General features: G+C 37.4%; 1 protein-coding gene across 1 annotated transcript in view; it reads left to right on the top strand.

The window, feature by feature from the left end:
• The window catches only part of TP63 (tumor protein p63), a 211,954-nt gene that overhangs the window by 34,967 nt on the left and 152,649 nt on the right, over positions 1–24,338 (top strand). The gene's annotated exons all lie outside the window — the stretch shown is intronic.

The following is a 24,338-nucleotide window of genomic DNA, read 5'->3' as shown; positions in this document are numbered from 1 at the left end:
GTGGCTGGAATAGAACTCTCTCCAAGGCAGAGTGGTAATGCCTTAGAAAGAACCAAAGATGTGGCACAGAAGAATGTCCTTGGTTCTTTGGAACCAGAGATCCTTACATACTAACCTTCGGACAGTGGGTGGCAGGTGGGCTTACCTTTGGCTTCCTTGGAAATATAGGTTCATGGGCTGCTACAGATATACAGGACTTTAGAGTCCACCTACTGAAAAAGAATAAATCAGAAAACACCTAAGAGCTAAAAAATAATTAGAAAGTTTACTAACTTGCCAACTGAAGGAACACACCACTAGTGAAAAAATTCACTGAGAAGTTTATTGAAGGGAAAGTTGGGGATTTAGGAGGTCCATGGTGATTGGGCTAATGAAGAACTAAAATTAACACTCTGGATGAGAGAGAAGCAGACGATGGGGCAAATTAAGTCTTATCATTGCCTGGTCAGAAAAGAATGTTCAATTAGGTTCAACAGAGACTGGAGATCTAGAATCACTGAAGTCCATAGTCCCTTTTTGATTCACTTGATTTGACTCAGTTGTAGTGAAATGGTACTGATTTTATATTTCCTAAGCTAGTGTTCATGCAAATGCAAAGCTTTTCTTTCACATAACCCAATTCCAGAGATGGGAAAACCAGCACAAGAAATGGGAAAGCATTTGCCTGGTGTTAACGAGCCCTGTGTCAGAAATCAGATGCCAAGCTGATACATGACCATGATGCCCCCTCTCACATCTTCCTTTATTGATATCTTTATGTCCTTTGTGTAATGGGAACGTATTTTGTGCTCTTATATAATTTCCAAGGAAAATGGAATCAGAAATGAAAATGAAGTGGGCTAACTCAAGAAATAGTGTGACTCCTGATTATCTGAGTTGGCCGAAGATTAGGAAGACAACCACATGGCATAGCCACTATAAAGAAATGTCAAGCTTCAAATGGGTGGTTACACTAGGAGTCCTTCAAGGGACCTTCAAATTCTAAAACCATGGTAGAGGGACTGTGAGCATGGTGTAGTCATCATCCATCTTCCCTTCAACCATGAACACACTCAAACCAGAAGTGATGTCTTATTCCTAAGGTTTTAGAATGTAGCAGGTGTCCAAAACATGCCTGCTAAAAAACTGAGTGGATGAAAAATAACTGGGTGAAAGCAAACAATTGGAGGTCTTTTTAAAAGGATATCTATCAAGATGTATTATTGCTCTTTATTCCCTTTTTATTTCAAAGAAACCCTCAATGTAGTGTGGTCTGAAAGGTTGCAACTTGCTTTATCTATTATGGCTCTGCAAATGTATTAGAGGCCAAGGGAAGCATGGCTATATCAAAAAGTCCAGGAATAAGATTCAATGTCTGATTCCTTAAACAGAACTGCAGGTTTGGGGGATTGAGTTTAAAGAAATACGTTGGCTTGAGAAAAATACACTCAATATCTTCAAACAGTAAAATGCCTCAGAGGTGGTCTTGTCTAATCCTCTCCATCCTCCCCAACCTCTGCCCACCCTTGACAGTTGCAAATATGAGTAACTTCAGACCTAGAAAAGGGATATAATTTAACTCAAGTCTCCAGATCTCAGAAATTTAGAAATGTTATCAGTGATGCTAGTATAGGGTGTGATCTTCCCTAAGATAAGGAAGATTTATTCTGATCCTTTTGTGCTTGGCGAAAGCTCTTTGATTTCAAAAGGATACTTGATTGCCTAAGAGGATGCAGTGTAAATACTTCTGACACTGAGAGTATTGGCTACAACGCCCCTCTGTCCAAGAAACAGCTGTTCAGTTTCCTCTAGTTTTGAAGTTACTTCCTGACCCATTCTCTCCCCGAACCCAATTGAGTCCTTATCACTGTACTCTTTAGTAAGTGAAGATGTGGCTGCTGATAGGGTTCAGTCCCCCAGGGGTTTATGGCTACAAAGCTTGGCAACGGAGCTGATCAAAAAAACTGATATCCACTGCTACAGCATCCCTACTCACTTGTCACACCCTAGGACCTGGCCAGGAGCTAGTATGTTGTCTTGTCTATGTAAGTAATAGCTTGAGAGGTCCAGAAAAGTTTCTGTTATAAGCAGGTGACTCTGGGTTTACATGTTCATTAGAGGAGGTAAGGCTGTTTCCTGACCCACATTATTCTTCCCTGAATTAAGAATCCCAAACCATTAGAGCTGAAAGGTACTTTACAGGTCATCTTTTATTAACTCTTCACTTTATAACTGCAGAGAATAAGCCCCAGACAGGGGAAGTAAACCTCCTTGGAACACACATCTGTGACGTCAGACAGGGTTTTCTGAGTACCTCTGGAGTACTTTCGACCATATTCTGTGGTTTCCATCGGCAACATAGAATGACAAATCTAGAGTGCAAATCTACCTCTTTAAATTGGAGAAACTGAGATGTCAACGTTCATTTAATTTGTTCAAAGTTATACATCTTCTTGATGTCAGGAGCTTGTTCTAAAACAAAAAAAAATTCTTCACCTAAAGAATTTGAGGGCCACTCATGGGCTTCTGGGGTTTCCATGAATGGTTTGCTTATGAAAGTGTGTCAAAACTATGTGCATACGTGTTCACTTTTCTTCTGAGGGTACTGATAATTTTCATTAGACTGGCAAAAGGGTCACCACCGCCCCCCCCACCCCAAAGAATAAGTATATCCTAGATTACCTGCTGCTTGAAGCAGTTGTGATTTCTTTTACGGTAATTCACAGGAAAAGTTTCTGTTAAATTATTGGAAAACTCTTTCCAGTAGTTCATCTCCTTGTTACAGTAATATACTGAATGAGACAGGGAATTGAAGAAAAAAAAAGGAGGCTAGATATTGAAAATAAATGAGGCAGGTTTATTTTTTAATCTGGAACATGTTGTATCTTCATGTTTTTATCAGGAGAAGTCCTTGGGCTTTTTATCTCCAATATGGTGGCAATCCTGGCCTCTTTTCATCTACCTTGTTGTTTTCCCTGGCATACTGAGTAACCCAAATAGTTCAATATTTTGCACTTGGAATGAAATTACATTGGTTTAAATCCAGGCTCTGCCACTTGCCAGCTTTGTGACCTTGGAAAAGTTGCTTTTTCTTGTCAGACTTCCACTCTCCCGGAAAATTTCTTCAGTAGAATGAAATATAGTGCTTTTCACTATGTGAGTAAAACCAACTACACACACAGAACTCAACAAAGTTCATACAGAGTAGATAGAGGACATATTTACTTAGTCTGCACATCTACCGTATGTTGAATGGTGGCCAGGGTATTCCAGAGAACAGGATTCTGGCTCTGACATTAACTTGTTATTTGACATTGGACCAGTCACTCTCCTCCATCTCGTCTCAGGGCCTCTGTTTCCCTGGACTAAAAATGAGGGTGTTTGAAATAATCTCTCCCTTATTTGTAGGTCTAACATCCTGTGGTCTTTCCAGCTCTCCAGCAGTTTCAGGTGGACCTGTGGACATTATTGTCATTCTATGGGTCCCCCCGAGCTGCACCTTGTAGAACTCCCTACCGACACATGTCCTCAAATTGATGCTGGAGTTCCTCAGGAAGGAATCCAATCCTGGATGGAATGAGGAGGAGTTAGGAGTGATGGATTAGGGCTATTATTGGCATGCTTAACTGTTATCTTATATTCTTCTCTTTTGGCCAGATCAACCCAAATTAGGTAGTAGTCACTTTTGTAAAATTCTTCTATGAATGCAGTGGCTGGTAATTAACAGAACTATTTTTAGAGGCACATTTAATTCTTCTGTGTGATACCTTATATTTTCAACCAGAGTTAAAATACATTTCCACATGTTTGAAATTTGTTCTGATGATGTTTCTTTGATCAGACTCTTGAATCCAATGTGTTATGTAATAGAATGTCAACTGGAGTTGGCACTATCAAGAACTTTCCAGTCTCTGCTCCATCATGACAAGGAAAATGCAATGATTTAAATGATTTATAGTGTATTTAGTGATTTAACCTTCTCCCTTACTGCTAGAAATAGAAAGGTAACTAGCTTACCTGGTTGTGTGTCAACTCAGTGCTTCTAAACCTCCACACGATTGACATTTTGGGCTGGATCACTCTCTGTTGGAGTGGGATGGGGGGGATTTGCCTATGAATTGTAGAATGTTCAGCAGCATCGCTGGCCCCTTTCTGCTAGATGCCAATAGTATGCCTATTCCTCAAGCTCTCTAACAACGAAAAATATCTCCAAGCATTTCCAAATGTTCCCTGAGGGACAAAAATCACCTCTAATTAAGAACCACTGCTTTATTTTTTTTGTAATTTTTTAATGTTTATTTTTGAGAGAGAGAGAGAGAGAGAGAGAGAGAGAGAGAGTAAGTGGGGTGGTGCAGAGAGAGAGGGAAACACATAATCTGAAGCAGGTTCCAGGCTCGGAGCCCAATGCAGGGCTCGCACCCATGGACCACGAGATCATGACCTGAGCTGAAGTTGGATACTTAACCGACTGAGCCACCCAGGCACCCCGAGAACCACTGCTTTAAATGATTCATTGCCCTGCTTAAACTTTAGGGCTCTCATCTGTAGAAGGAAAGAAACCTTCTCATTCAAGGAGCCTTGAGTCTATATTATTGTCCTCTGTTACCTATAGCACCAGATGGTCTTTTGTTTTTCTGCTATTGTCCTTTTGGGTGTCTATTGCTATTTATTCTATAAAGAGGCCAGTTTTTTGTTTTGTTTTGTTTTAATAATTGAGTGACCGATAGAAATGTAGAATACTAGAGGTAGAAGCACTCCAGTACATCATTTACCACTATGAAAATTCTCTTACCTTTAGGCTAGTACAAATTCAAAAGAATTGTCCCTATTTAAATTTCATTAAGTGACTCCTTTTATTTGGCATACTTGGTATTCCATGCTTTATAAAATAATCTGTTGGCTACTAATGCAAAACCATATTTGGATTTAGCTACTATCATTCCCCAAATGAACACTTATATTTCAGGTACTTTACCGAGCTTAATTCACACAGAAAAACTGTTATGCCTTATTACCTTCTCCCTTTGTTTTAATTATTGTATACTTCTAGGGAAAGCATGTCCTTGGATATCACTACTCAAAATCCAAAATTTTCTGAAGAATATAAATGTATGAAAGAGTACAAATCTGTAATGGATTAATTCAAGTAATTTGAAGAATTAGTTGAATACTAAAATATATATGCTTTAGATAACACCTTATTTGTTTCCATCTATATCCTGTATTAAATTCTCACATCAGAAAAGAGGTCATCTTGGATATTTCTGTTATTTTTCCAACGAAGCCATGCAAGTGGATGCTTGAGACGGGGCTATAAGTGAAAGATTTTATGTAACAGGTACTTGTGACATGGCTGAAAATAATGATTTTTTTTTTTTTTGCTTGCTTATTTGTTTTCAGGGGGAGGATCAATTCACATATTTTCTTTGCTACCTCTATTTTTTTTTTAAACTCTTGGAACTTCATCTACAGAGCATCACTCTTTTGTGCTGGTCTTGAGGCCATATTTAATAGATTCTAATACATTTGCTAACGGCTGGCCTGCCGATAATCATATCCATGCTAGGTTTGCCTGAAGGAGATGGAGATGATAAACTTGAGCTTAGTAGCAGGTCAGTCACTCATAGAGTGGATTCTGCCCTTCACCCCCCAGTATCTTTGCCTCTTGCAAATCTAGATCTTTTTTTCTCTGATTCAGTGATTCTGTGGCAGCCATACTCTTTTTCTTCCATTGTTCAATTTTTCATACAGTCTCTTCATCTGTCTCAAATTCAGAAAGAAAATGCAACTGTATATCATTATATACTTTATTTACCTTTATTTTAAAACAATATAGAGTTTATTATCATGTATGGAATGAGGAAAGGCTCCATTTTTTCACCAAGACCATTACCTATTTGTAGCCTGCTGCTTGGTAAGTTATGTAACATTCATATTGCAGTGAGGTGTATCCCAGTTTGAAAAATGAAAGTGTGTAGAGGAAGAGGAAGGAAGGAAAGGAGACAAGATGTAAATAAAAAGAAAACACAAAGACAGGCAAAGGAAATGAAGACGAAGGAAAGAAAGGAGCCACAAATATTTCTCTCCTTTTTGGTGCTACTATATTTTTTTTTAATTTCTAATTGTTCATTTCTGATATATAAAAAAGCAATTTTTATATAGTAGCCTTGTATTTTGTGAATTTGTTACATTAACTTATTTTTTCAGGAGATTTCTGTAATCTCTTTGGAATTTTATACATAAACAACTATGTCACTTTCGAATAAAGGCAGTTTTGTTTCTTTCCTATTTGTATACATTTTATACGTTTTTCTCATCTTATTCCACCAGTTAGGGTTTCTAGTACAATTTTGAATAGGACTGGTGAGAAAGAACATCCTTGTTTCATTCCCAATCTTCGGAAGCATCCAGTTTCTTGCCATTTCATATGCTGTTGGCTGTATTTTTTTCTTCTTGTAGATATTCTTGATGAAACTGAAGAAGTCCCCCTCTGTTCCTCGTTCTCTTTATGAATGTTAGATATTGGCAAGTGCTTTTTCTGGATTACTTGTTATGATTATATGAGTTTTATTCTTTAGGATATTTATAGAATCAAATACTTTTTAAAAGTGTAAATCAAAATGTCTTTGAGTTTTGATAATCAGTTCTTCTTTTCTCCTTTCTTCCTCATGGTTTACTTTTCTTAATTTTGTTCAATTAGCGGTGGGAATCATCTTTCATTTAAGACGGGGCTATGAGTTACACCTTACAGAAGGGACATAGAAAGTAGTTAATGATGCTTTCCTAAAGCCAGAAGGGCTGAGTTCACAGTGCAGCCTCGCTTTTTAATTAGCCATAAAGCCATATATAGATTATTCCTTCACTTTCCCTATCTATAAAAATAGGCTAATAATAGAACCTGTCTTATTATGAGGATTAAATATACTGATACATGTAAAGTTCTTACAACAATATCTGCATATAGTAGATTATATAAATTTTTCTATTTTTACATGTCTATCACCAACGTGTTCAGTGGATTACTTTGCCCATTGTAAGGCCTAAGGTCTATTGATTTTACTTAAACCAAATGACATTTAAATTGCTACTTAAGGGACGCCTGAGTGTCTCAGTCGGTTAGGCGTCCGACTTCGGCTCAGGTCATGGTCTCACTGTCCGTGAGTTCGAGCCCCGTGTCGGGCTCTGTGCTGACAGCTCAGAGCCTGGAGCCTGTTTCGGATTCTGTGTTTCCCTCTCTCTGACCCTCCCCCATTCATGCTCTGTCTCTGTCTCAAAAATAAACATTAAAAAAATAATAAAAAATAAATTGCTACTTAAGGTTAACTTTTAAACAATATTTGAGTACTTTATATCATGTTTTGTTTTAGATATAGGACTGCAGTGTTAGGGAAATGACAGTGTGTAATAGAAATAATAGTATCTATTATACTTGTCTCACATAAATTAAAAAGAATAAAAAGAAATAACAGACATTAACACAAGCAGATTCTATTTAACCATTACTGAATTATTTGATTCAACTTTTATTGAACCAAGCGTGCACCATAGTTAAGTTCTAGGCACACAAGGATGAAATGGGCACAAGGTTTCTGCTTTCACAGAGCTTATAGTCTGGTAGAAAAGAAAGGCCATTTTTCCTGTTTGTTTTTTAACTCACAAATTCTTGCCTTCAGAAAAACAGTAAGCCCCTCCTGTGTCACAGGAGTTCCACCTTCACTGCCTCATTTTAACACCCACAGTACCTGTCTGAAGTTGCTCTTCATACCCTTATTTAACCTCATGATAAGGACACTAAGGCACACAGAGGGGAAGATCTGCCTTGGGTCACAAAACCAATAAGTGATTTGAGCTCACTCATTTCTCTTGACTCAAAGTCATTGCTCTTTTTGTGCAAGTCCCCACATACTATATAATGACCTTGATGTTTAGAAAAGATTTTATTTTCACTAACTTTATGCACGTGAACTTTGAATAATAAAATACCCAAATTCAAAGTTGTGACATATCCTTCTTATTTTGTGTTAAATATGAAAGGAAGCTGGAGATGACATTTCAATGATTCTAAACATTGAGTTTGAATTCAAGTACCATCGATTGATCATCCAGTTATCCATTGTTTTGTCCACAGAAATGATGTAAAAAATCCAGAACAACTAAACGACAGGAAAATAGGACAGAATTATAATTCAACATAGATTTGATTATCTTTGAGTAAAAAAAAAAAAGATACTATTATATATGTAAAAAAAAATTCTAGAGTTTGCAAAACCAAAGACCTAGGCATTTTGACATAGCTTTGTGCATACCAGCATTGGTTTGCTGAAAATCATCTATGTTATTATATAGAAAATTTGAAGGTTTTCCTTTGTCCTGAAATAAAAAGGGGGGAAAACCCTCACCAAATCCTCATATTTAGAATGTTAAAGTTAAGTAGGTAATTAAGCTTGAGTTATGATGCTTTATATACATTTTTACCAACTTGGATTTTAGCTACTAAAGGAATTTACTCAAGCCATCCCAGTTTTGGCAGTGTCTTATCCTAGAAACAGAAGAGTTTTGTGTGCTGATGCTGTTTTGTGACTAGGGACCACTTGTCTGATTGCAGTACGGAGTGGATAAATCCCCTTGTACCTTTTAGAAGTCTTAGCAGCTTAATCTGCAGGGACATGTGAAGTGTCTGGAGTGAGCCTTGATAAAAGGTGGATCAACAGATTGTGCAATAACTTGAGGTTAAATGCTTGCCCAGAGGCTCCTTTGGGTTGATGATCCTTTTGGTTTTTCTAACTGAGGTTGTTAAACAGCAGCTGTAGAAGCAATACCATGGTGATCAGAAACACTAGCAGCACAGTTTTCTGACATGTCTCCATCTTAGTAATACGACCTTCATGGAAAAGTGGTGCCATCATTCTCAGATTGTGTTTCAACAAGCATTTATTGAACACCTTACTCTTGGTCAGGCACAATGTAGGGTGCTCCCTGCACTGTCTCATTTGGTTATTGCTACATCATTGCTGCTTAAGCATTATTATGCCGAAATTAAAGATGAGACATGGAAACCCCACATGGTGAAGACCAATAAATAGCGTGGCAATTTCCTAGTTGTGAGTAAGTACGTACATAGGTATCATGCTCGATTGTGTTATCACCGTTCAGAATCAGATATTCATGAGAATTATTGACTGGATAGCTAGAACAATAGCTGTGACAATAACATGCCTTATGCCCCTTGATGCGTTCAAGGTAAACCTTCATTTTCATCTTAACATTGATATACTTTAGTGAGAAGAGTTGACACACAGCTAGAAACAGGGCCATTTAGTAGCACTGACGTCTTCATTTCTTGAAGTTAAGATAGTGAGCTCTCTTACAGCCTTGAAATATTCCACAGATAATTTTAGGAATGACTATGGTGTGGTAATAATCACAATATACCATCATAGGAACATAAAAAGCCTTGGGTCATGTTAATACCTTCTAAATCTTTTTGACAGTTAAGATAGTACAGAAGTGATGTTAATGAACTGTGGTTTGGCAGATTAGCAAGGTCCATCCAAACCAAAAAATCTGTGATTTGTGATTTCATAAGGGTAGTTAAAATTAGTTTCCAAGTTTTCTAAAAAGAGAGACTTTGAAACTAGAGTTGGAACTATATGTGTGTGTGTGTGTGTGTGTGTGTGTGTGTGTGTGTGTGTGTATAGTGGCAAGATGATGGTTGAGGCTACTGTCTTTCCATAGTTTATGATAAAATAGATTGAATAACAAAGACTCTAGAGATTAGTTTAAAACTACTTGCTCTCTTCTGCTGCCAGCTTATCAGCTGCTTGGAGTAAGTTATTACACTTCTCCAGGACTCAGTTTCTTCAACTGTAAAAAGGAGAAAATAAATTTTACCTGTCTCATATGATTAGTGTAAAGATTGAATAAGCCAACGTATATAAAAGTAGTTATAGTCTAGCACGGAATTCTCAACTTGTCTTTCAAGAAAGTCTTTCTATAACAGGGTGACAACTCTAGTAATTGGTCCTAAAGAGTTATGTGTGACAAAAGGGAGTTAAGAATGTGTCTGTTTCTGTGAGGATGTGAAGATTATGAAAATTTCTCTCTTGGTATTTCTAAAAATCACAATTGAAGAAAGTATAACAGAAATTTAAGTGAGGCATGCTCTATATGAATGAAAGATCGTGGGAAAGTCCAACTGATTTATGGGAAGCCATCTTTCAGGAAACCAGATAAAGTTTACAAAAACAGACTTATGGCAATGTGAGAACATATATAATTTTTAAGCTGAACAGCAAATGTGAGAAGAATACAAAACAGTGAGTTTTTGGATAATTTTTACCTCTATAGAGAATAAAAATGAAAAAAAAAATCACAAGTTCACAAAGCCCAGGGGAAAGAAGCCTAGGCTTGAACTTGCCACTATGGAACCAATCCTCTTAACTGTCTTCTACTGGATAAGTGACCTTGTATAGTTTGCTTTTTGTGTCTATACTCGTTTTTCACTTTTGCAAAAGTAAGGGTGATAATGTCTGGCACACAGTCAGGTTTAGTAATGTTAGTTGAATGTATTTTTTGAATCTGCCCTCTGTTTTGACTTGACACTAAGCCTTTTTTTTTCCTTTTCCTTTTTCTTTTCCCATGCAGATCAACATAAATGCATGATTTACCCTTAACAAGTTTGGGTAAAAGGGTAACTTTTCTACAGGATTGAAATTCCTGAGTGTGAGCACATTATTTGATAGGGCCTTAGCAATCCCTAATAGTATATGATTATTCAAAAAACTTTCCTCAAATTAGCACTGCTGGACCTGTGCTTGAAGGTTAGTCCTGTCAAATTGACTTTGGGGGCTCCTTGGTTCTGGAGCTGCTTCCGTGGGTTGGTAACAAAGCTTCCTAAGGGCCTCTTGTTGTTTTAGTAGTTTCCCTGGGGGAATTAAAGGTTTTAACTGAATGTGAAACATCAGACAGAAACTGTAGGGAAGATTTATTGACAATGAATCTCAACTTTCTGAAAGTTCATTTTGAAACCAACTTCCTTCTCAGCCAAAATGATTCAGATTTGAAACCCTCTAGGGGCCTCTTTGGGGACTTTAGAGAATTAGGGAGCTTTTTCCTTGCTGTCATAGATTATCTCTCCATTGTTTCTTGACTTGTTGAAGGGGAGATGTGATTGGTAAGTCACCCCTTCCCTAGGGCCTCAAATTCTTTACTCATTCAGAAGATAAGTAGGACTTCACAATGCATTCCACAAAGCTTTCTCCCCTGCATGGTCCCAAAGCAACCAGCTTGAACCATGCCAGGCGTATAATGAGCAGGGTACATGCCACATGGAAAACGCCAAAAGAGAAGGCTGAGGTTGAGTCTTGCTGAGAGTTTCCATGACTGCTACTCTGTTTTTAACAAGGTAAAGAGTCAGGACTGAGTAGAGCAAAAAGCACAAACCTGAATTTGAGTCTTACTCTGTCCTTTGAAATGTGACCTTGGGAAACTTTAATTAAACTTCTCTCATGTTCTTTTTCCTCTTCTGTAAAGTGGACAGAATGATTTTTGTCTTGAAGTGTTATTGATAATATTGGAAATACTGTATGTATACAGAAGAGTAGGAAATTAATAGATCACATCATTGACAACAGGTGTTGAGACTGACTTAGGCAGTGTGTGTCAGGCATTATGCTATGTACCCCATATGTATTTTCACATCTATCCTCTTAAAATATACACATAGTTGCCTCGTCATTTTTATTTTGCAGCTGAGAAACACTACTTAATGAGGTTAAATAGTTGGCGAGTGGTGCAGCCAGAACTGGAAGCAAGGCTAACCCCAAAGCCTGCCTTATACACATAAACAACTTTTACTGTTCCTATTTGCAGGGGTCCCAATGCAAAGGTCCACCTATATGAAAAGGAAAGGGATAGGCAGGTGGCTACTAGTCTGAATAGAGTTTATATATGATGGGATTGAAAGGAGAGGTAGAGGGGATGTTTCGGGCTTTAGATAAGTAGTTTTTGGAGGGGCACCTGGGTAGTTCAGTCGGTTAAACATCCAACTCTTGACTTCATCTCAGGTCATTATCTCATGGTCATGAGATCAAGCCCCCGTGTTGGGCTCTACACTGGACATGAAGCTTGCTTCAGATTCTCTCTCTCCCTCTCTCTCTCTCTTTCTCTGCCCCTTCCTCACTTGCATGCACTCCCCCGACCCCTAAAAAGAATTCCTTAAATCCTAATGCAGAGAAAAGCCAGAAAATGTACCAATGCACCACATTTTGGTCACACAGTCCTCAGTGATCCAGAAGAGAACTTAGAACTCTGCCACTTGTATTTCCTTCTCAGAACAGAAGGAAACAGAAGCTCAGAAACTGGTCATGATTTATCCAGAGTTACACAAGTCAGTTGTTAGGAGAACTAAGACCAAAACACCAAGTCTCCAGTGCACCATGTGCAACCTCATCTGGGCCTCTCACGGAGGGACCACAATTGATGAGATAGCCTCAAGATCTCTAACAAAACTTTTCTCACTGGAAAAAACCTGATAGAAACCATTTACACTTTAGTATGAATTAAAGGTACTTTGTTGTTCCCTGTCCTGGAGAACATTTCTTTGGGTTCCTATTGGGACAACCAAGCCATACATATCTTCTGTCTACTGACCAACCAGCTTTTACTTACACATTAGGCTAGTCTCGTACAACAGACTGCAAGGAAGGAGAGGCTTGGGGGTGGCAAAGTGGTCAGTGTGCTGGAGTGTGTATATGTGTGGATGTATGTGTAGATACATGTCTGTGGGCTTCTGTCCTGCTCTGACTTAAAAGGTTAAATAGCGAGGTTATGTTGGCTCATGCCATTTTTTCTTCCCACACCACTGTTTTTCTGGTTCTCTATGTGGCAATATTGAAGTAACTTTTCCAGCCCCAGTTCCTATCATTTCCCTTGTGAAGCCATCCACAGCCAATAAAGTAGTTTCTTTAGCTTTCTAGACAGCCCAATACTTAGATAACATCTACCCACCATTCAGATCTCAGTCTCATTGTCACTCTGAGGGAAACACCTTGACATGAGGCTTGGAGCCCCTTACTGCATGCTTTCATTGATACACTTGATACACTTGATACACTTGTCAGAGTTCTATGGGAGCAATTATGGTGTCTCACTGATGTCTGTCTCCCTCACTAGCCTCTAAGTTTAAGGAGGGACAGGTCCTTTTGTCCAGAGCTCCATTTCCTCAGGACCTAGTGTAGTGCTCAGCAGAGAAGAACCACTCAGTAAATATTTCTTGATTGAATGAGTACCATGTGTCACTTTATATTATACATAGCTTTTTGCACTCCTGGCACTATTATTGTATTTTGTTTCCTTAGAGTTTAGTACCATGTTGGCACTTAGGAAATGTTTTAAAAATTAGAAAAAAAATCTTTTTTTTAATTTAAATTCCAGTTAGGTAACGTACAGTGTAATGTTAGTTTCAGGTATACACTATAGTGATTCAACACTTCCGTACATCACCTGGTACTCATCCAAGAGAACTCCCTAGCCCCCATCACCTATTTCACCCATCTCCCCACCCACCTCCCTTCTGATAACCATCAGTTTGTTCTCTATAGTTAAGAGTCTGTTTCTTGCTTTACCTCTGTCTCCACCCCCCTGCTCTTTTGCTTTGTTTCTTAAATTCCACATATGAGTGAAATCATATGTCACTTGTCTTTCTTTCTCCGATTTATTTTGCTTAGCATAATACTCTAGCTCCATCCGTGTTATTGCAAGTGACAATATTTCATTCTTCTTAAAATTTATTTTATTTTAATTTTTTTAATGTTTATTTATGTTTGAGAGAGAGAAAGAGAGACAGAGTGCATGCAGGGGAGGGGCAGAGAGAGAGGGAAACAGAATCCGAAACAGGCTCCAGGCTCTGAGATGTCAGCACAGAGCCTGACTCAGGGCTCAAACTCACGAACTGTGAGATCATGACCTGAGCCGCGGTTGGATGCTTAACTGACTGAGCCACCCAGGGGCCCCAAGATTTCATTCTTCTTTTTAAAGCACTATTTCTACTTACCAGTTTTTTTTTCAATGTTTATTTATTTATGTTGAGGGTGAGAAGGGGCAGAGACAGACAGAGAGAGAGAATCCCAGGCAAGCTAAATATAAGGCTTGATCTCACAACCTGACTTCAATCTTGTGACCTGAGCTGAAATCAAGAGATGGATACTTAACTGAGCTACCCAAGCACCCCAATTTCATTCTCTTTTATGGCTGAATAATAATCCTATATCACACACACACACACACACACACATACACATACCACATCTTCTTTATTCATCAGTAGATGCATATTTGGGTTCTTTCCAGAATTTGGCTATTGTAGATAATACTGCTAAAAACATGGGGGTGCATGTATCCCTTTGAATTAGTATTTTTGCATTCTTTAGGTAAATACCCAGTAATGCAACTGCTGGATTGTAGGATAGTTCTATTTTTTACTTTTTGAGGAAATTCCACACTGTTTTCCAAAGTGGCTGTACCAATTTGCATCCCCACCAACAGTACAAGAGGGTTCCTCTTTCCCCACATCCTTGCCAACACCTGTTCTTTCTCATGTTGTTGATTTTAGCCATTCTGACAGGTGAGAGGTGACATCTCAGTAGAGTTTTGATTTGTATTTCCCTGAAGATGAGTGATGTTGAGCATCTTTTCATGTGTCTGTTGGTCATCTGGGTGTCTTCTTTGGAAAAATATCTATTCAAGTCTTCTGCCCATTTATAATTGGATTATTTGTGTTTTGGGTGTTGAGTTTTATAAGTTCTTCATATATTATGAATACTAACACTTTATCAGATCCGTCCTTTGCAAATATTTTCTCCTCTTCTGTAGTTGCCTTTTAGTTTTGTTGATTGTTTCCTTTGTTGTGCAGAAGTTTTTTTTTTTGTTGTTTGTTTTTTAGTTGTTGTTGTTTTTTCTTTTTGATGAAGTCCCAATAGTTTTTGTTTTTTTTTTCTGTTGTTTCCCTTGCCTCCAGAGACACATCTAGTAAGAAGCCGCTATAGACAATGTCAACGAGGTTACTACCTGTATTCTCCTCTAGGATTTTAATTGTTTCATGTTTCACATTTAGGTTGTTAATCTGTTTTGAATTTATTTTTGTTTATAGTGTAAGAAAGTGGTCCAGTTTCATTCTTTTTCATGTTGCTGTCCAGTTTTCCCAACACCAGTTGTTGAAGAGACTTTTCCCATTGGATATTCTTCTCTGATTTGTCAAGGTTTCATTGACCATATAGTTGTGGGTTAATGTCTGGATTTCGTATTCTGTTCCATTGGTCTATTTTTGTACCAGTACCATACTGTTTTGATCACTATGGCTTTGTAATATAACTTGAAGTCCCCAATTGGGATGACTCCATCTTTGCTTTTCCTTTTCAACATCACTTTGTCTATTTGGGGTGTTTTGTGGTTCCATGCATATTTTAGGATTGTTTGTAGAAAAACATAATTTTGAAAGAGTAAAATGAATAAAATAGGCTAAATTTTCTTCTCCACAGAAGTTTTATAAATTTTGATAAATCCAGCCAGATAAAAAATTCCTAGGAGTGACTCTTTTTTTTTTCTTTGAGATGAAAAATAGAAAAATCACAGAAGTCTAGTGTTATTTAGTGATTGACAGCCCAGGTTTTTTCAATGCAAGCTGTCTGGGAAGGAGTGTATTATAGACTCACATGCCTGAACTTTGTTATTTGAATTGGTTATGGTCTCAGCTCTGCCACTATCTGGGTGTTCCTTCAGACAAATTGCCTAACCACTCTGTGTCTCAGTTTCCTCATATATAAAATGGGAATAATAATAAAACCTACCTTGTAAGATTGGCATAAGTATTAATTGGGTAATAAGGGTTAATAATGCACAATATCTGATATGTAGTATGTGATATATAAGTTTGGGTTAAAAAATTAATAGGATAGTTACCTCAGCTTTTAAAAAAAAAGAGGTTCTCATAATAACAGAATTTTTGTTATTTAAAAGAATTTAAGTAACTATAGTTTAGGACTTTGAAACAAGAGAAGAGAGGGCCAGGAAATCAAACAGATGTAAGTCACCTATCTCAGCAAGGGTTAAAGATTATTTCTCATTATTATGCAATATATAACATATATATGTATATGTATATATATATATATATATATATATATATATTGCATATATACTTATGTCTTAAAATAAGCAATATTATATCAAATAATGAGTCATTCCATAAAATGATTCCATATGGTCACATCCTAATTTGTAATGGGAGTGTCAATACTACAAGAGTGGTGTCATCATTGCTAGGTAGTTGGGTATATGAACTTCTGCTTATTTCTATTGAAGCAGAGGAATAACAGCAACTCACTGCTGGGGAGTAGAAAAAAACCCTATGCTCTGGGAATAAAGAAACGAAGGATTCACTTGAATCTAGACTATGGCATCCTTAAGCAAGGAAAGGTCTCTTCTCTGGGGTCTTGTGTCCTTATTGATGAAAGGAGAAGGCAAGTCGATCGAGGGTTTTTATCTTACTTCTGAACTATGTTTTTCAAGGAAAATTTTACTGGGAAATAAAGACAACTTCAATGAACACAAGTTGAACTCCTTTTCTTTTTTTTTTAAGTTTATTTTTATTTAATTTTTGAGAGATAGAGAGTGAGCAGGGGAGAGGCAGAGAGAGAGGGAGACAGAATCCCAAGTAGGCTCTGTGCTGTCGGCACAGAGCCCGATGCAGGGCTCAGACTCATGAACTGTGACATCATGACCTGAGCTGAAATCAAGAGTCAGAGGCTTAACTGACTGAGCCACCTGGGTCCCTGCTTTCCAGATGGTTCTAATATGCATCCAGGGAGTTAAACAAATGTATTAATTATTGGATACACTCCTTCTGCACAGCCTCCCCATATAAATTTAAAGATATGACACTTAAGTGCCTGGCATATTTTGGTGAAATGATTGGAAACATTTTAACATTTGTATACTATTTTTTTTTAGGAAGAGAGAGAGAGTGTGCACAAGTGGGGCAGAGGAAAAGAGAGAGGATCTTAAGCAGCCTTGAAACTCAGTTTTACAGGAGCCCAGAGCCTGATGCGGGATGGGGTTGATGCAAGGCTCAATTCCACGAAGCTGGGATCATGACCTGAGCTGAAATCAAAAGTCAGATGTTCAATCAACTGAGCCACCCAAGCACCCCAACATTTGTATACTTTTGAAAGACATTCCTATAGAACAAGTGATTGCCTTGATTTCATAGAAACTCCTGCCATGTATATGCATATATATGATATAATATGATATGATATGATATATGATATATATCATATCATATTTCATATCAAATGATTCATATCAAATGATCATCATATCAAATCATTCAGTTTTCTTTACTCTTAGCTTATGGTTGGTGTTACCTAACAGATGTCATTACTGTATATGGAGTTGCACCTTAGCACAGAGCTGCCTTTATCCTCTGGAGACCTCATGCCTCCCACCCTCAAGTTAAAACCTCTGGTGGGCTGGAGAGCATGTACAGTTTATAGAAAAACACGCCTAGTATAAGATATAATTTTATATTTGGTCAGTTGAAAAAGAACCTATTGTTTTCAAGATCCTCAATAAAGGAAAATCCCTGTAGGGGTACAATGGAGTCTCCAGGTATGTGAAAGATTTTTTGTATGTCAAACCATAGAAAGAAACACTGGTATAGACGTGAAAAGAGATCATCTGCTGCTTTAAATTGTTCACACAAGGCAGGACATGGTGGGCTGTGGATTAACAATGGCAGCAGCCCTTTTACAGTAGCTGTGGTATCTCAGAGCCTAGAACATCCAGAAAGAAGGCCCAGATTGAAGGTCCAGATTTAGTTTGGATTGCCAAACTAAAGAAGAATGTATCGATCCCATATTGCCCAAACATGTCTACCAAGGTATGAACCACTCTTACAAGCACTCAAGTACACTTTTTAAATATGGAGAAAATCTTGGGGCACCTAGGTGGTGAAGTGTCTGACTTCAGCTCAGGTCAGTCTCACAGTTCGTGAGTTCAAGCCCCACGTTGGGCTCTCTGCTGACAGCTCAGAGCCTGGAGCCTGCTTCAGATCCTCTGTCTCCCTCTCTCTCTGCCCCTCCCTTGCTCATGTTCCATCTCTCTCTCTTTCTGAAAAATAAACATTAAAAAATTAAACAAAGAAAATAAATATGGAGAAAACCTCTATATAACATTGTAGTATTTCACAATCGCTCCCTTGTTTCAGCACTACCATCTCCCGATGCAAACCATTTAACACATAGGATGACAATTATGGCAAGCATTATTTTGGCAGGAAAATAGATCAGGTTGCTGCTGTGACCTTAGTCCTTAATTCTGGTTTTTGCCCTAGAGACTCTTCCTATCTTCTGCCCGTGGGCTCTCGGCATCTTGTGACACATCAAGCTATACATCTGATGCTGGTGTACTTCTCCTCCATCTAACACCGATAAATCAGACCCAGAATTACCTAGATCCTACTATCAGCCAGGCAAAAGGTAAATCTCTCAAAGACCAAGGCACACGGGTTATCACCAACTGTGTTGAATAGATAAGGTAGGGCCACAGAGAGGGCTTGAAATGTTGCCTAAAGCAGGAGTAGTTCTGATTCCAGAGTCCTGCTGCTTCAATGGAAACCCCAAACAAGCCCCTCAAACCCAAGAAGGACAATCCTTTGCATCTCGTATAATTCCGTGCACACACAAAGAGGTCCCCAACCATATATAATAGGTCTTGCCTCATTTTGCTCATATTTATAATAGGTCTCAAAGCACTCTTGCTAGCTCACTTTCATAAGATTTTAGCTATATCTAAAGAATTTTAGCTTTGCTGATAATTGTTGTCAATATTGATCATATTTTAGAACCATACTAAGATATAAGAATTTTTAATAGCACCGTTTTACGATAACATGAGCTAAAAACAGAATTAAAAATATATATCTACTATTTAATCACTCCTGAAACCTACGCTTTTATGTTTTCCTGTTTCCTTCCAATATCTAGCTTATATGCTGGCAGAATATTTGAAAAGCTGTAACCACAGCACAGATAAAGTTGTATTAATTAAATGTACCATATACACATTTTTCTGAATCTGCCAGAGCGATGATTTTAATGACTACATATAACATTGTACTTTGTAGATTTGCTGGTACATGATAAAGTCTTTCATGTTGATTTTTAGGTGAGTTATGTATTTTTTGTTATTAACAATTCTGTAGTCATAATCTATATACAATCATATATTTTCTTTGTCTCAAAATTTTTCCTTTGGAAATGACCCCAGGCATAGGTTTGCTGTCTCAGAAGGTAAGGATGTGTTTATGATTATAGTGTATTAAAATTTTTTCTCCTCTAGATATTTCATAGTAAGACCTTAATAATGTCACTAATTTAAAATTTAGATAATTTTCCTGAAAAAATTATCACCTTAAAAATAATAATAATAACAAAGATATTAATATGTTATAATAATTATAACTTAAAAGGTAGAAAGTTAAATCAAAATCACAATGATACATCATCTCATACTGGTTAGAATGGCTGTTTATCAAAAAGACAAGAAATAAGTATTGTTGAAGATGTGGAGGAAAGGGAACACTTGTGCACTGTTGGTGGGAATATAAACTGGTGTAGCTACTATGGAAAATAGTATGGAAGTTCCTCAGTAAAATTAAAAATATAAGTACCATATAATTCAGCAATCCCACTTCTGGCATTTACCAGAAGAGCATGAAAACATTAACTTGAAAAGATTTATGCACCCCTATGAAGCATTATTTACAATAGCCAACCTATGGGGACTACCTGTGTCCATCGATACATGAATGGATAAATAAGATGTGGCATATATACAACATCTGAATATTATGTCATAATAAAAAAATGAAATCTTGCCATCTGCAACAACATGGATGGGCTTTAAGAGCATTATGCTAAGTGAAATAAGTCAGACAAAGACATATACTGTATGAGCTCACTTAAATAAGAATTTTTTTTTTAAAAAGAAGAAATTGAAAACAACAAGCTCATTGATAAAGAGAACAGATTTGTGGTTACCAGAGGTGAGTGGGTGAGGGGGAGCAAAATGGGTGAAAAGAGGCAGAAGGTACACATTTGTAGTTATAAAATGCATATGTCATGGGGATATAATGTATAGCATGGTGACTATAGTTCATAATACTGTATTTCATATTTGAAAGTTGCTAAAAGAGTAAATCTTAGAAGTTCTTATCACAGGAAAATAATTCTATAACTATGTGTGGTGATGGATGCTAACCAGACCTAGCGTGGTGATCACTTTACAGGGTATACAAATATTGAATCATTATGTTATACACCTGAATCTAATATAGGATTGTATGTCAGTTATACCTCAATAAAAAATTAAAAGTCAGTAAGACAAATTTAAAGCCTGTAAAAAAAAATGCTATACTTATATAAGTAGAAACTAACTGCTGATTAAAAATGAATTTTAGGGACACCTGGCTGGCTCAGTTGGCAGACCATGTGACTCTTGATCTTGGGGTTGTTCATTCAAGCCCCACATTGGGTGCAAAGATGACTTAAAAATAAAATATTTAAAGAAAAAAATTGAATGAAAGAAAATTTAAAAATGTATCTTAACTATTATTTTTTAAAAATTTTAATGTTTATTTATTTTTGAGAGAGAGAGAGAGAGAGCGAGCATGAGTGGGGGAGGGGCAGAAAGAGAGAGAGACACACACAGAATACGGAGCAGGATCCAGGCTCTGAGCTATCAGCACAGAACGCGATGTGGAGCTCGAACTTGCAAACTGCGAGATCATGACCTGAGCCGACATCAGAGACTTAACCGACTGAGCCGCCCGGGCGCCCCATATCTTAACTACTCTTTAGAGTAACCCTCCAATAGTTTTGATCACTAGCCATAACAAAAGTATGCTGTTTATGTAGCATATGTGTACTGTGCAAACACATACATACATAGACACATAATTATCTATCCGTTGAACCACGAAATTTCATGAAACAATACTTATCCATACGATATGCAATGGGATCTGATATATTCCAGTTATTCCACTGTGATTTATTCCATGCCAGAGTCATCTCTTATGCTTATATACATGCTCATTCTCTTTCCATCTCTCCCTCTCTCTTTTCTTAGGCTAGTTGTGGCCCACCAAATTAATTTCATGATCTTGAGCAGTACATTAATAAACAGTCTTTGAAAGCAGTCTTGACAATATGCACAACTTAAAAAAATGACTTACTAATGTGGAACTCAAATAACTATATGTACTACTTTTAACTTTAAAGTTGGAACCCGTGTCAGCACATAGTTTCTCTATCCGTGGTAGGACTCATGCAAAACATATTCATTTAAGGAAACCAAATTGTCATTTTGTGAACAAAAGTCTAAAAGAAACCACAGTCTATCTTTCAGTTTCCTTTTTTGCTCGTCAGATTCTGATTTTCAGTTTTGTCACTTGTAAATTTTATGCCAAAATCTAAACTCTGTGACCGATGGCATATAACGGCATTCAGTTTGGTTGCTTAATTTCTTCTCAGGCCTGAATACATCTAATCTCTGAGAAAAAACTCAAATGGCATATGCTTCCTGAGATATGGTATACCAAAGTGGCTGGTGATACTTCACACAGAGCAGACCCTTGGAGCATGTTTGCTGATCGCATATGAACATACAAAAGGGAGCACAATGCAAGAGTACTGAGAATACACGGGCCAGGGGCTTCAATCCTCAAGGCCACCCGGCAGAGATGCAGATTTGTTCATGGATTCCTTCATTATCCACTATTTTACTCCACTCTAATGAGGTTGCTTATACTCCCAGAAAATAACATAATATACAAGGGGAGGAGGACTTTTCATTTTTCAAAATACTTAAAAAGTGATTACTGCTCATCAACTTCTTTATACCCACAGATTGCTCTATAATGCAGAAATACCGATAGAGTAGCAGAGTGTTGAGCTTTTCCATTGTTCAAGAAATAGAGTGGAAATTCAGTTCTTCACATTACAACAAAAACAATCGCATGCATCTGGAATGTAAGTGGTTAGGTATGTCTTATGACATACTCCCACGCAGTTATATGTCCCCTTAGTGTTATTTAGTATTCTGCCCTGTCTTATTTCTTCTTTCTTATCACTTTTTAATTGATTATGGTATGGTATATTATTTATCTTGTATGTCATTAAATTTAAGATTCAGCTGAAATATGGGTTTTTTTACATGTGTTTTAGTCACTACTACTATTCGGCTTTATTGAAAACCAGGAAGATACAGTGTTGAATAAACTACTGCTTTCTCCTTTTTGGTAGGTTTGTGATGTTTTCCAACTTTTAACATAAATGGCTTTTTTTCTCACACAAAAGAGTTGAATTTATGAGTTAGTTATAGCTTTACTTCACAAGCTTCCAGCTAACATGAAGATTATATTTCTGTCTAACCTTTTCACTGTTCGTCTTATTATTTTCTTTCTCCATTATGAGGACAAAAATTGAAAACAAGTATGACATTAAAACATTAATTTGTCTCTATTTTAAATCCATCCTTACTTAACAGAGCTTCATGTTATTTATTCTTTTTTTTAATTTTCTAAGGTTTATTCATTTTTGAGAGAGAGAGAGCGAGAGAGACAGAATGTGAGTGGGGGAGTGGCAGAGAGAGAGGGAGACACAGAATCTGAAACAGGCTCCAGGCTCTGAACTGTCAGCACAGAGCCCAACACAGGGCTTGAACTCAGGAACCAGGAGATCATGACCTGAGCTGAATTTTGACACTTAACCGAGCCACCTAGGTGCTCCTCTTTTTTCTTAAATTTGTTTTTAATAGTTTTAATGTTTATTTTATTTTTGAGAGATAGAGACAGAGAGTGAGTTGGGGAGGGGGCGGAGAGGGAGACAGACACAGAATCTGAAAAGGCTCCAGGCTCTGAGCTGTCAGCACAGAGCCCAATGTGGGGCTCAAAGTCAGGAATGGTAAGATCATGAACTGAGCCAAAGTCAGTCACTTAATCAACTGAGCCACACAGGCACCTCTAAAATGTTTTAAAATGTTTATTTTTGAGAGAGAAAAAAACAGCATGAGTGGTAAAAGAGCAGAGAGAGAGGGAGACACAGAATCAGAAGCAGGCTCCAGGCTCTGAGCTTTCAACTATGTGGAGCTCCAACTAACGAGACTGGGAGATCATGACCTGAGCTGAAGTTGGATTTTTTACCAACTGAGCCACCCAGGCACCCCCATGTTATTTATTCTTAATGGAACATGTAGCAAATAGAACACTGATTTTTTTCCCTTTGCTTTATTTAGGAATTACAGTTGATTTTTTTTAATTTATGATGTCTTTAGTAAACATTTCTGTGGACTATCAGTCTCGTCTTTGATTTATAACTCCAAGGAGGATACTTTGAGGTAATGTGGGGAAAGCTAATAAAGGATGATATAACTCACGGATTGTAGTTCTCCTTTAAAGATTTGGGGCATACAACTTAACCTTTTTCCCCATTTTCTCTATCTATAAAGGGCACAGATACTTGTGCCCTTGCTTATACTTTGTAAGAACACTTTGGAAGTGAATATATATATATATATATATATATATATATATATATAGATAGATACTTTGAATCATTGAAATAAAGACATCACGATCATTCATATCATTTATTTAGCAATCGCAAGAAGAATGTGTTGTGTGACACTCCAGATATCAACTACAGACTTGAATCTATTACGTTTTAAAAGAAATCTGTTAAGTCATGGAAATGTATGGATGTGTTGGGGGAAATGGGTGAAGGAGGAAAGGAAAAGAGAAAACATACACTGAGTGCCCCTAGGTGCCAGAATTTGTAAATATACTCATCTCAGGTAACCCTCCTAACATCCCCATTGGATATATACTATTATCCCCATGTTGTAGGGGACAAAAACATAGCTCAAAGAGGCCAAGTTAACTTCTCTATGTCTCACGATCAGTACATTCCTGAAGTAGGACTTGAACCCCACTACAAAACTCAGCTTCACAGAACACCACAGGATTTCTCAACTTTCGAATCGCTGCTTTGGAAACTTCTGTTTGCAGCTAAAATAAGAAAGGGCAGGGCTAATTTAATTAAAAAAATAATTTATAATATTATCCAAAGAGATTTCATTTTCAGCTCCCCTCAATGTTTCCATTACAATTTTAGCTGGCTGTTTGGATCATTTCTTATTTTATCTTGCTGGTTTGGCCAATCTAGTTCCTGGACTTATAAAAATATACTTGCTAAAGATGAGTGAAAGGGCAAAACTTCTACCGCACTTTCTCTGCTTGG

This window comes from Panthera uncia, chromosome C2 (assembly GCF_023721935.1).
Source record: "Panthera uncia isolate 11264 chromosome C2, Puncia_PCG_1.0, whole genome shotgun sequence".
NCBI classification, from domain to species: Eukaryota; Metazoa; Chordata; class Mammalia; order Carnivora; family Felidae; genus Panthera; species Panthera uncia.
Note: the sequence above shows the minus strand (reverse complement) of the source record. Positions and strands in the feature narration are given on the sequence as shown.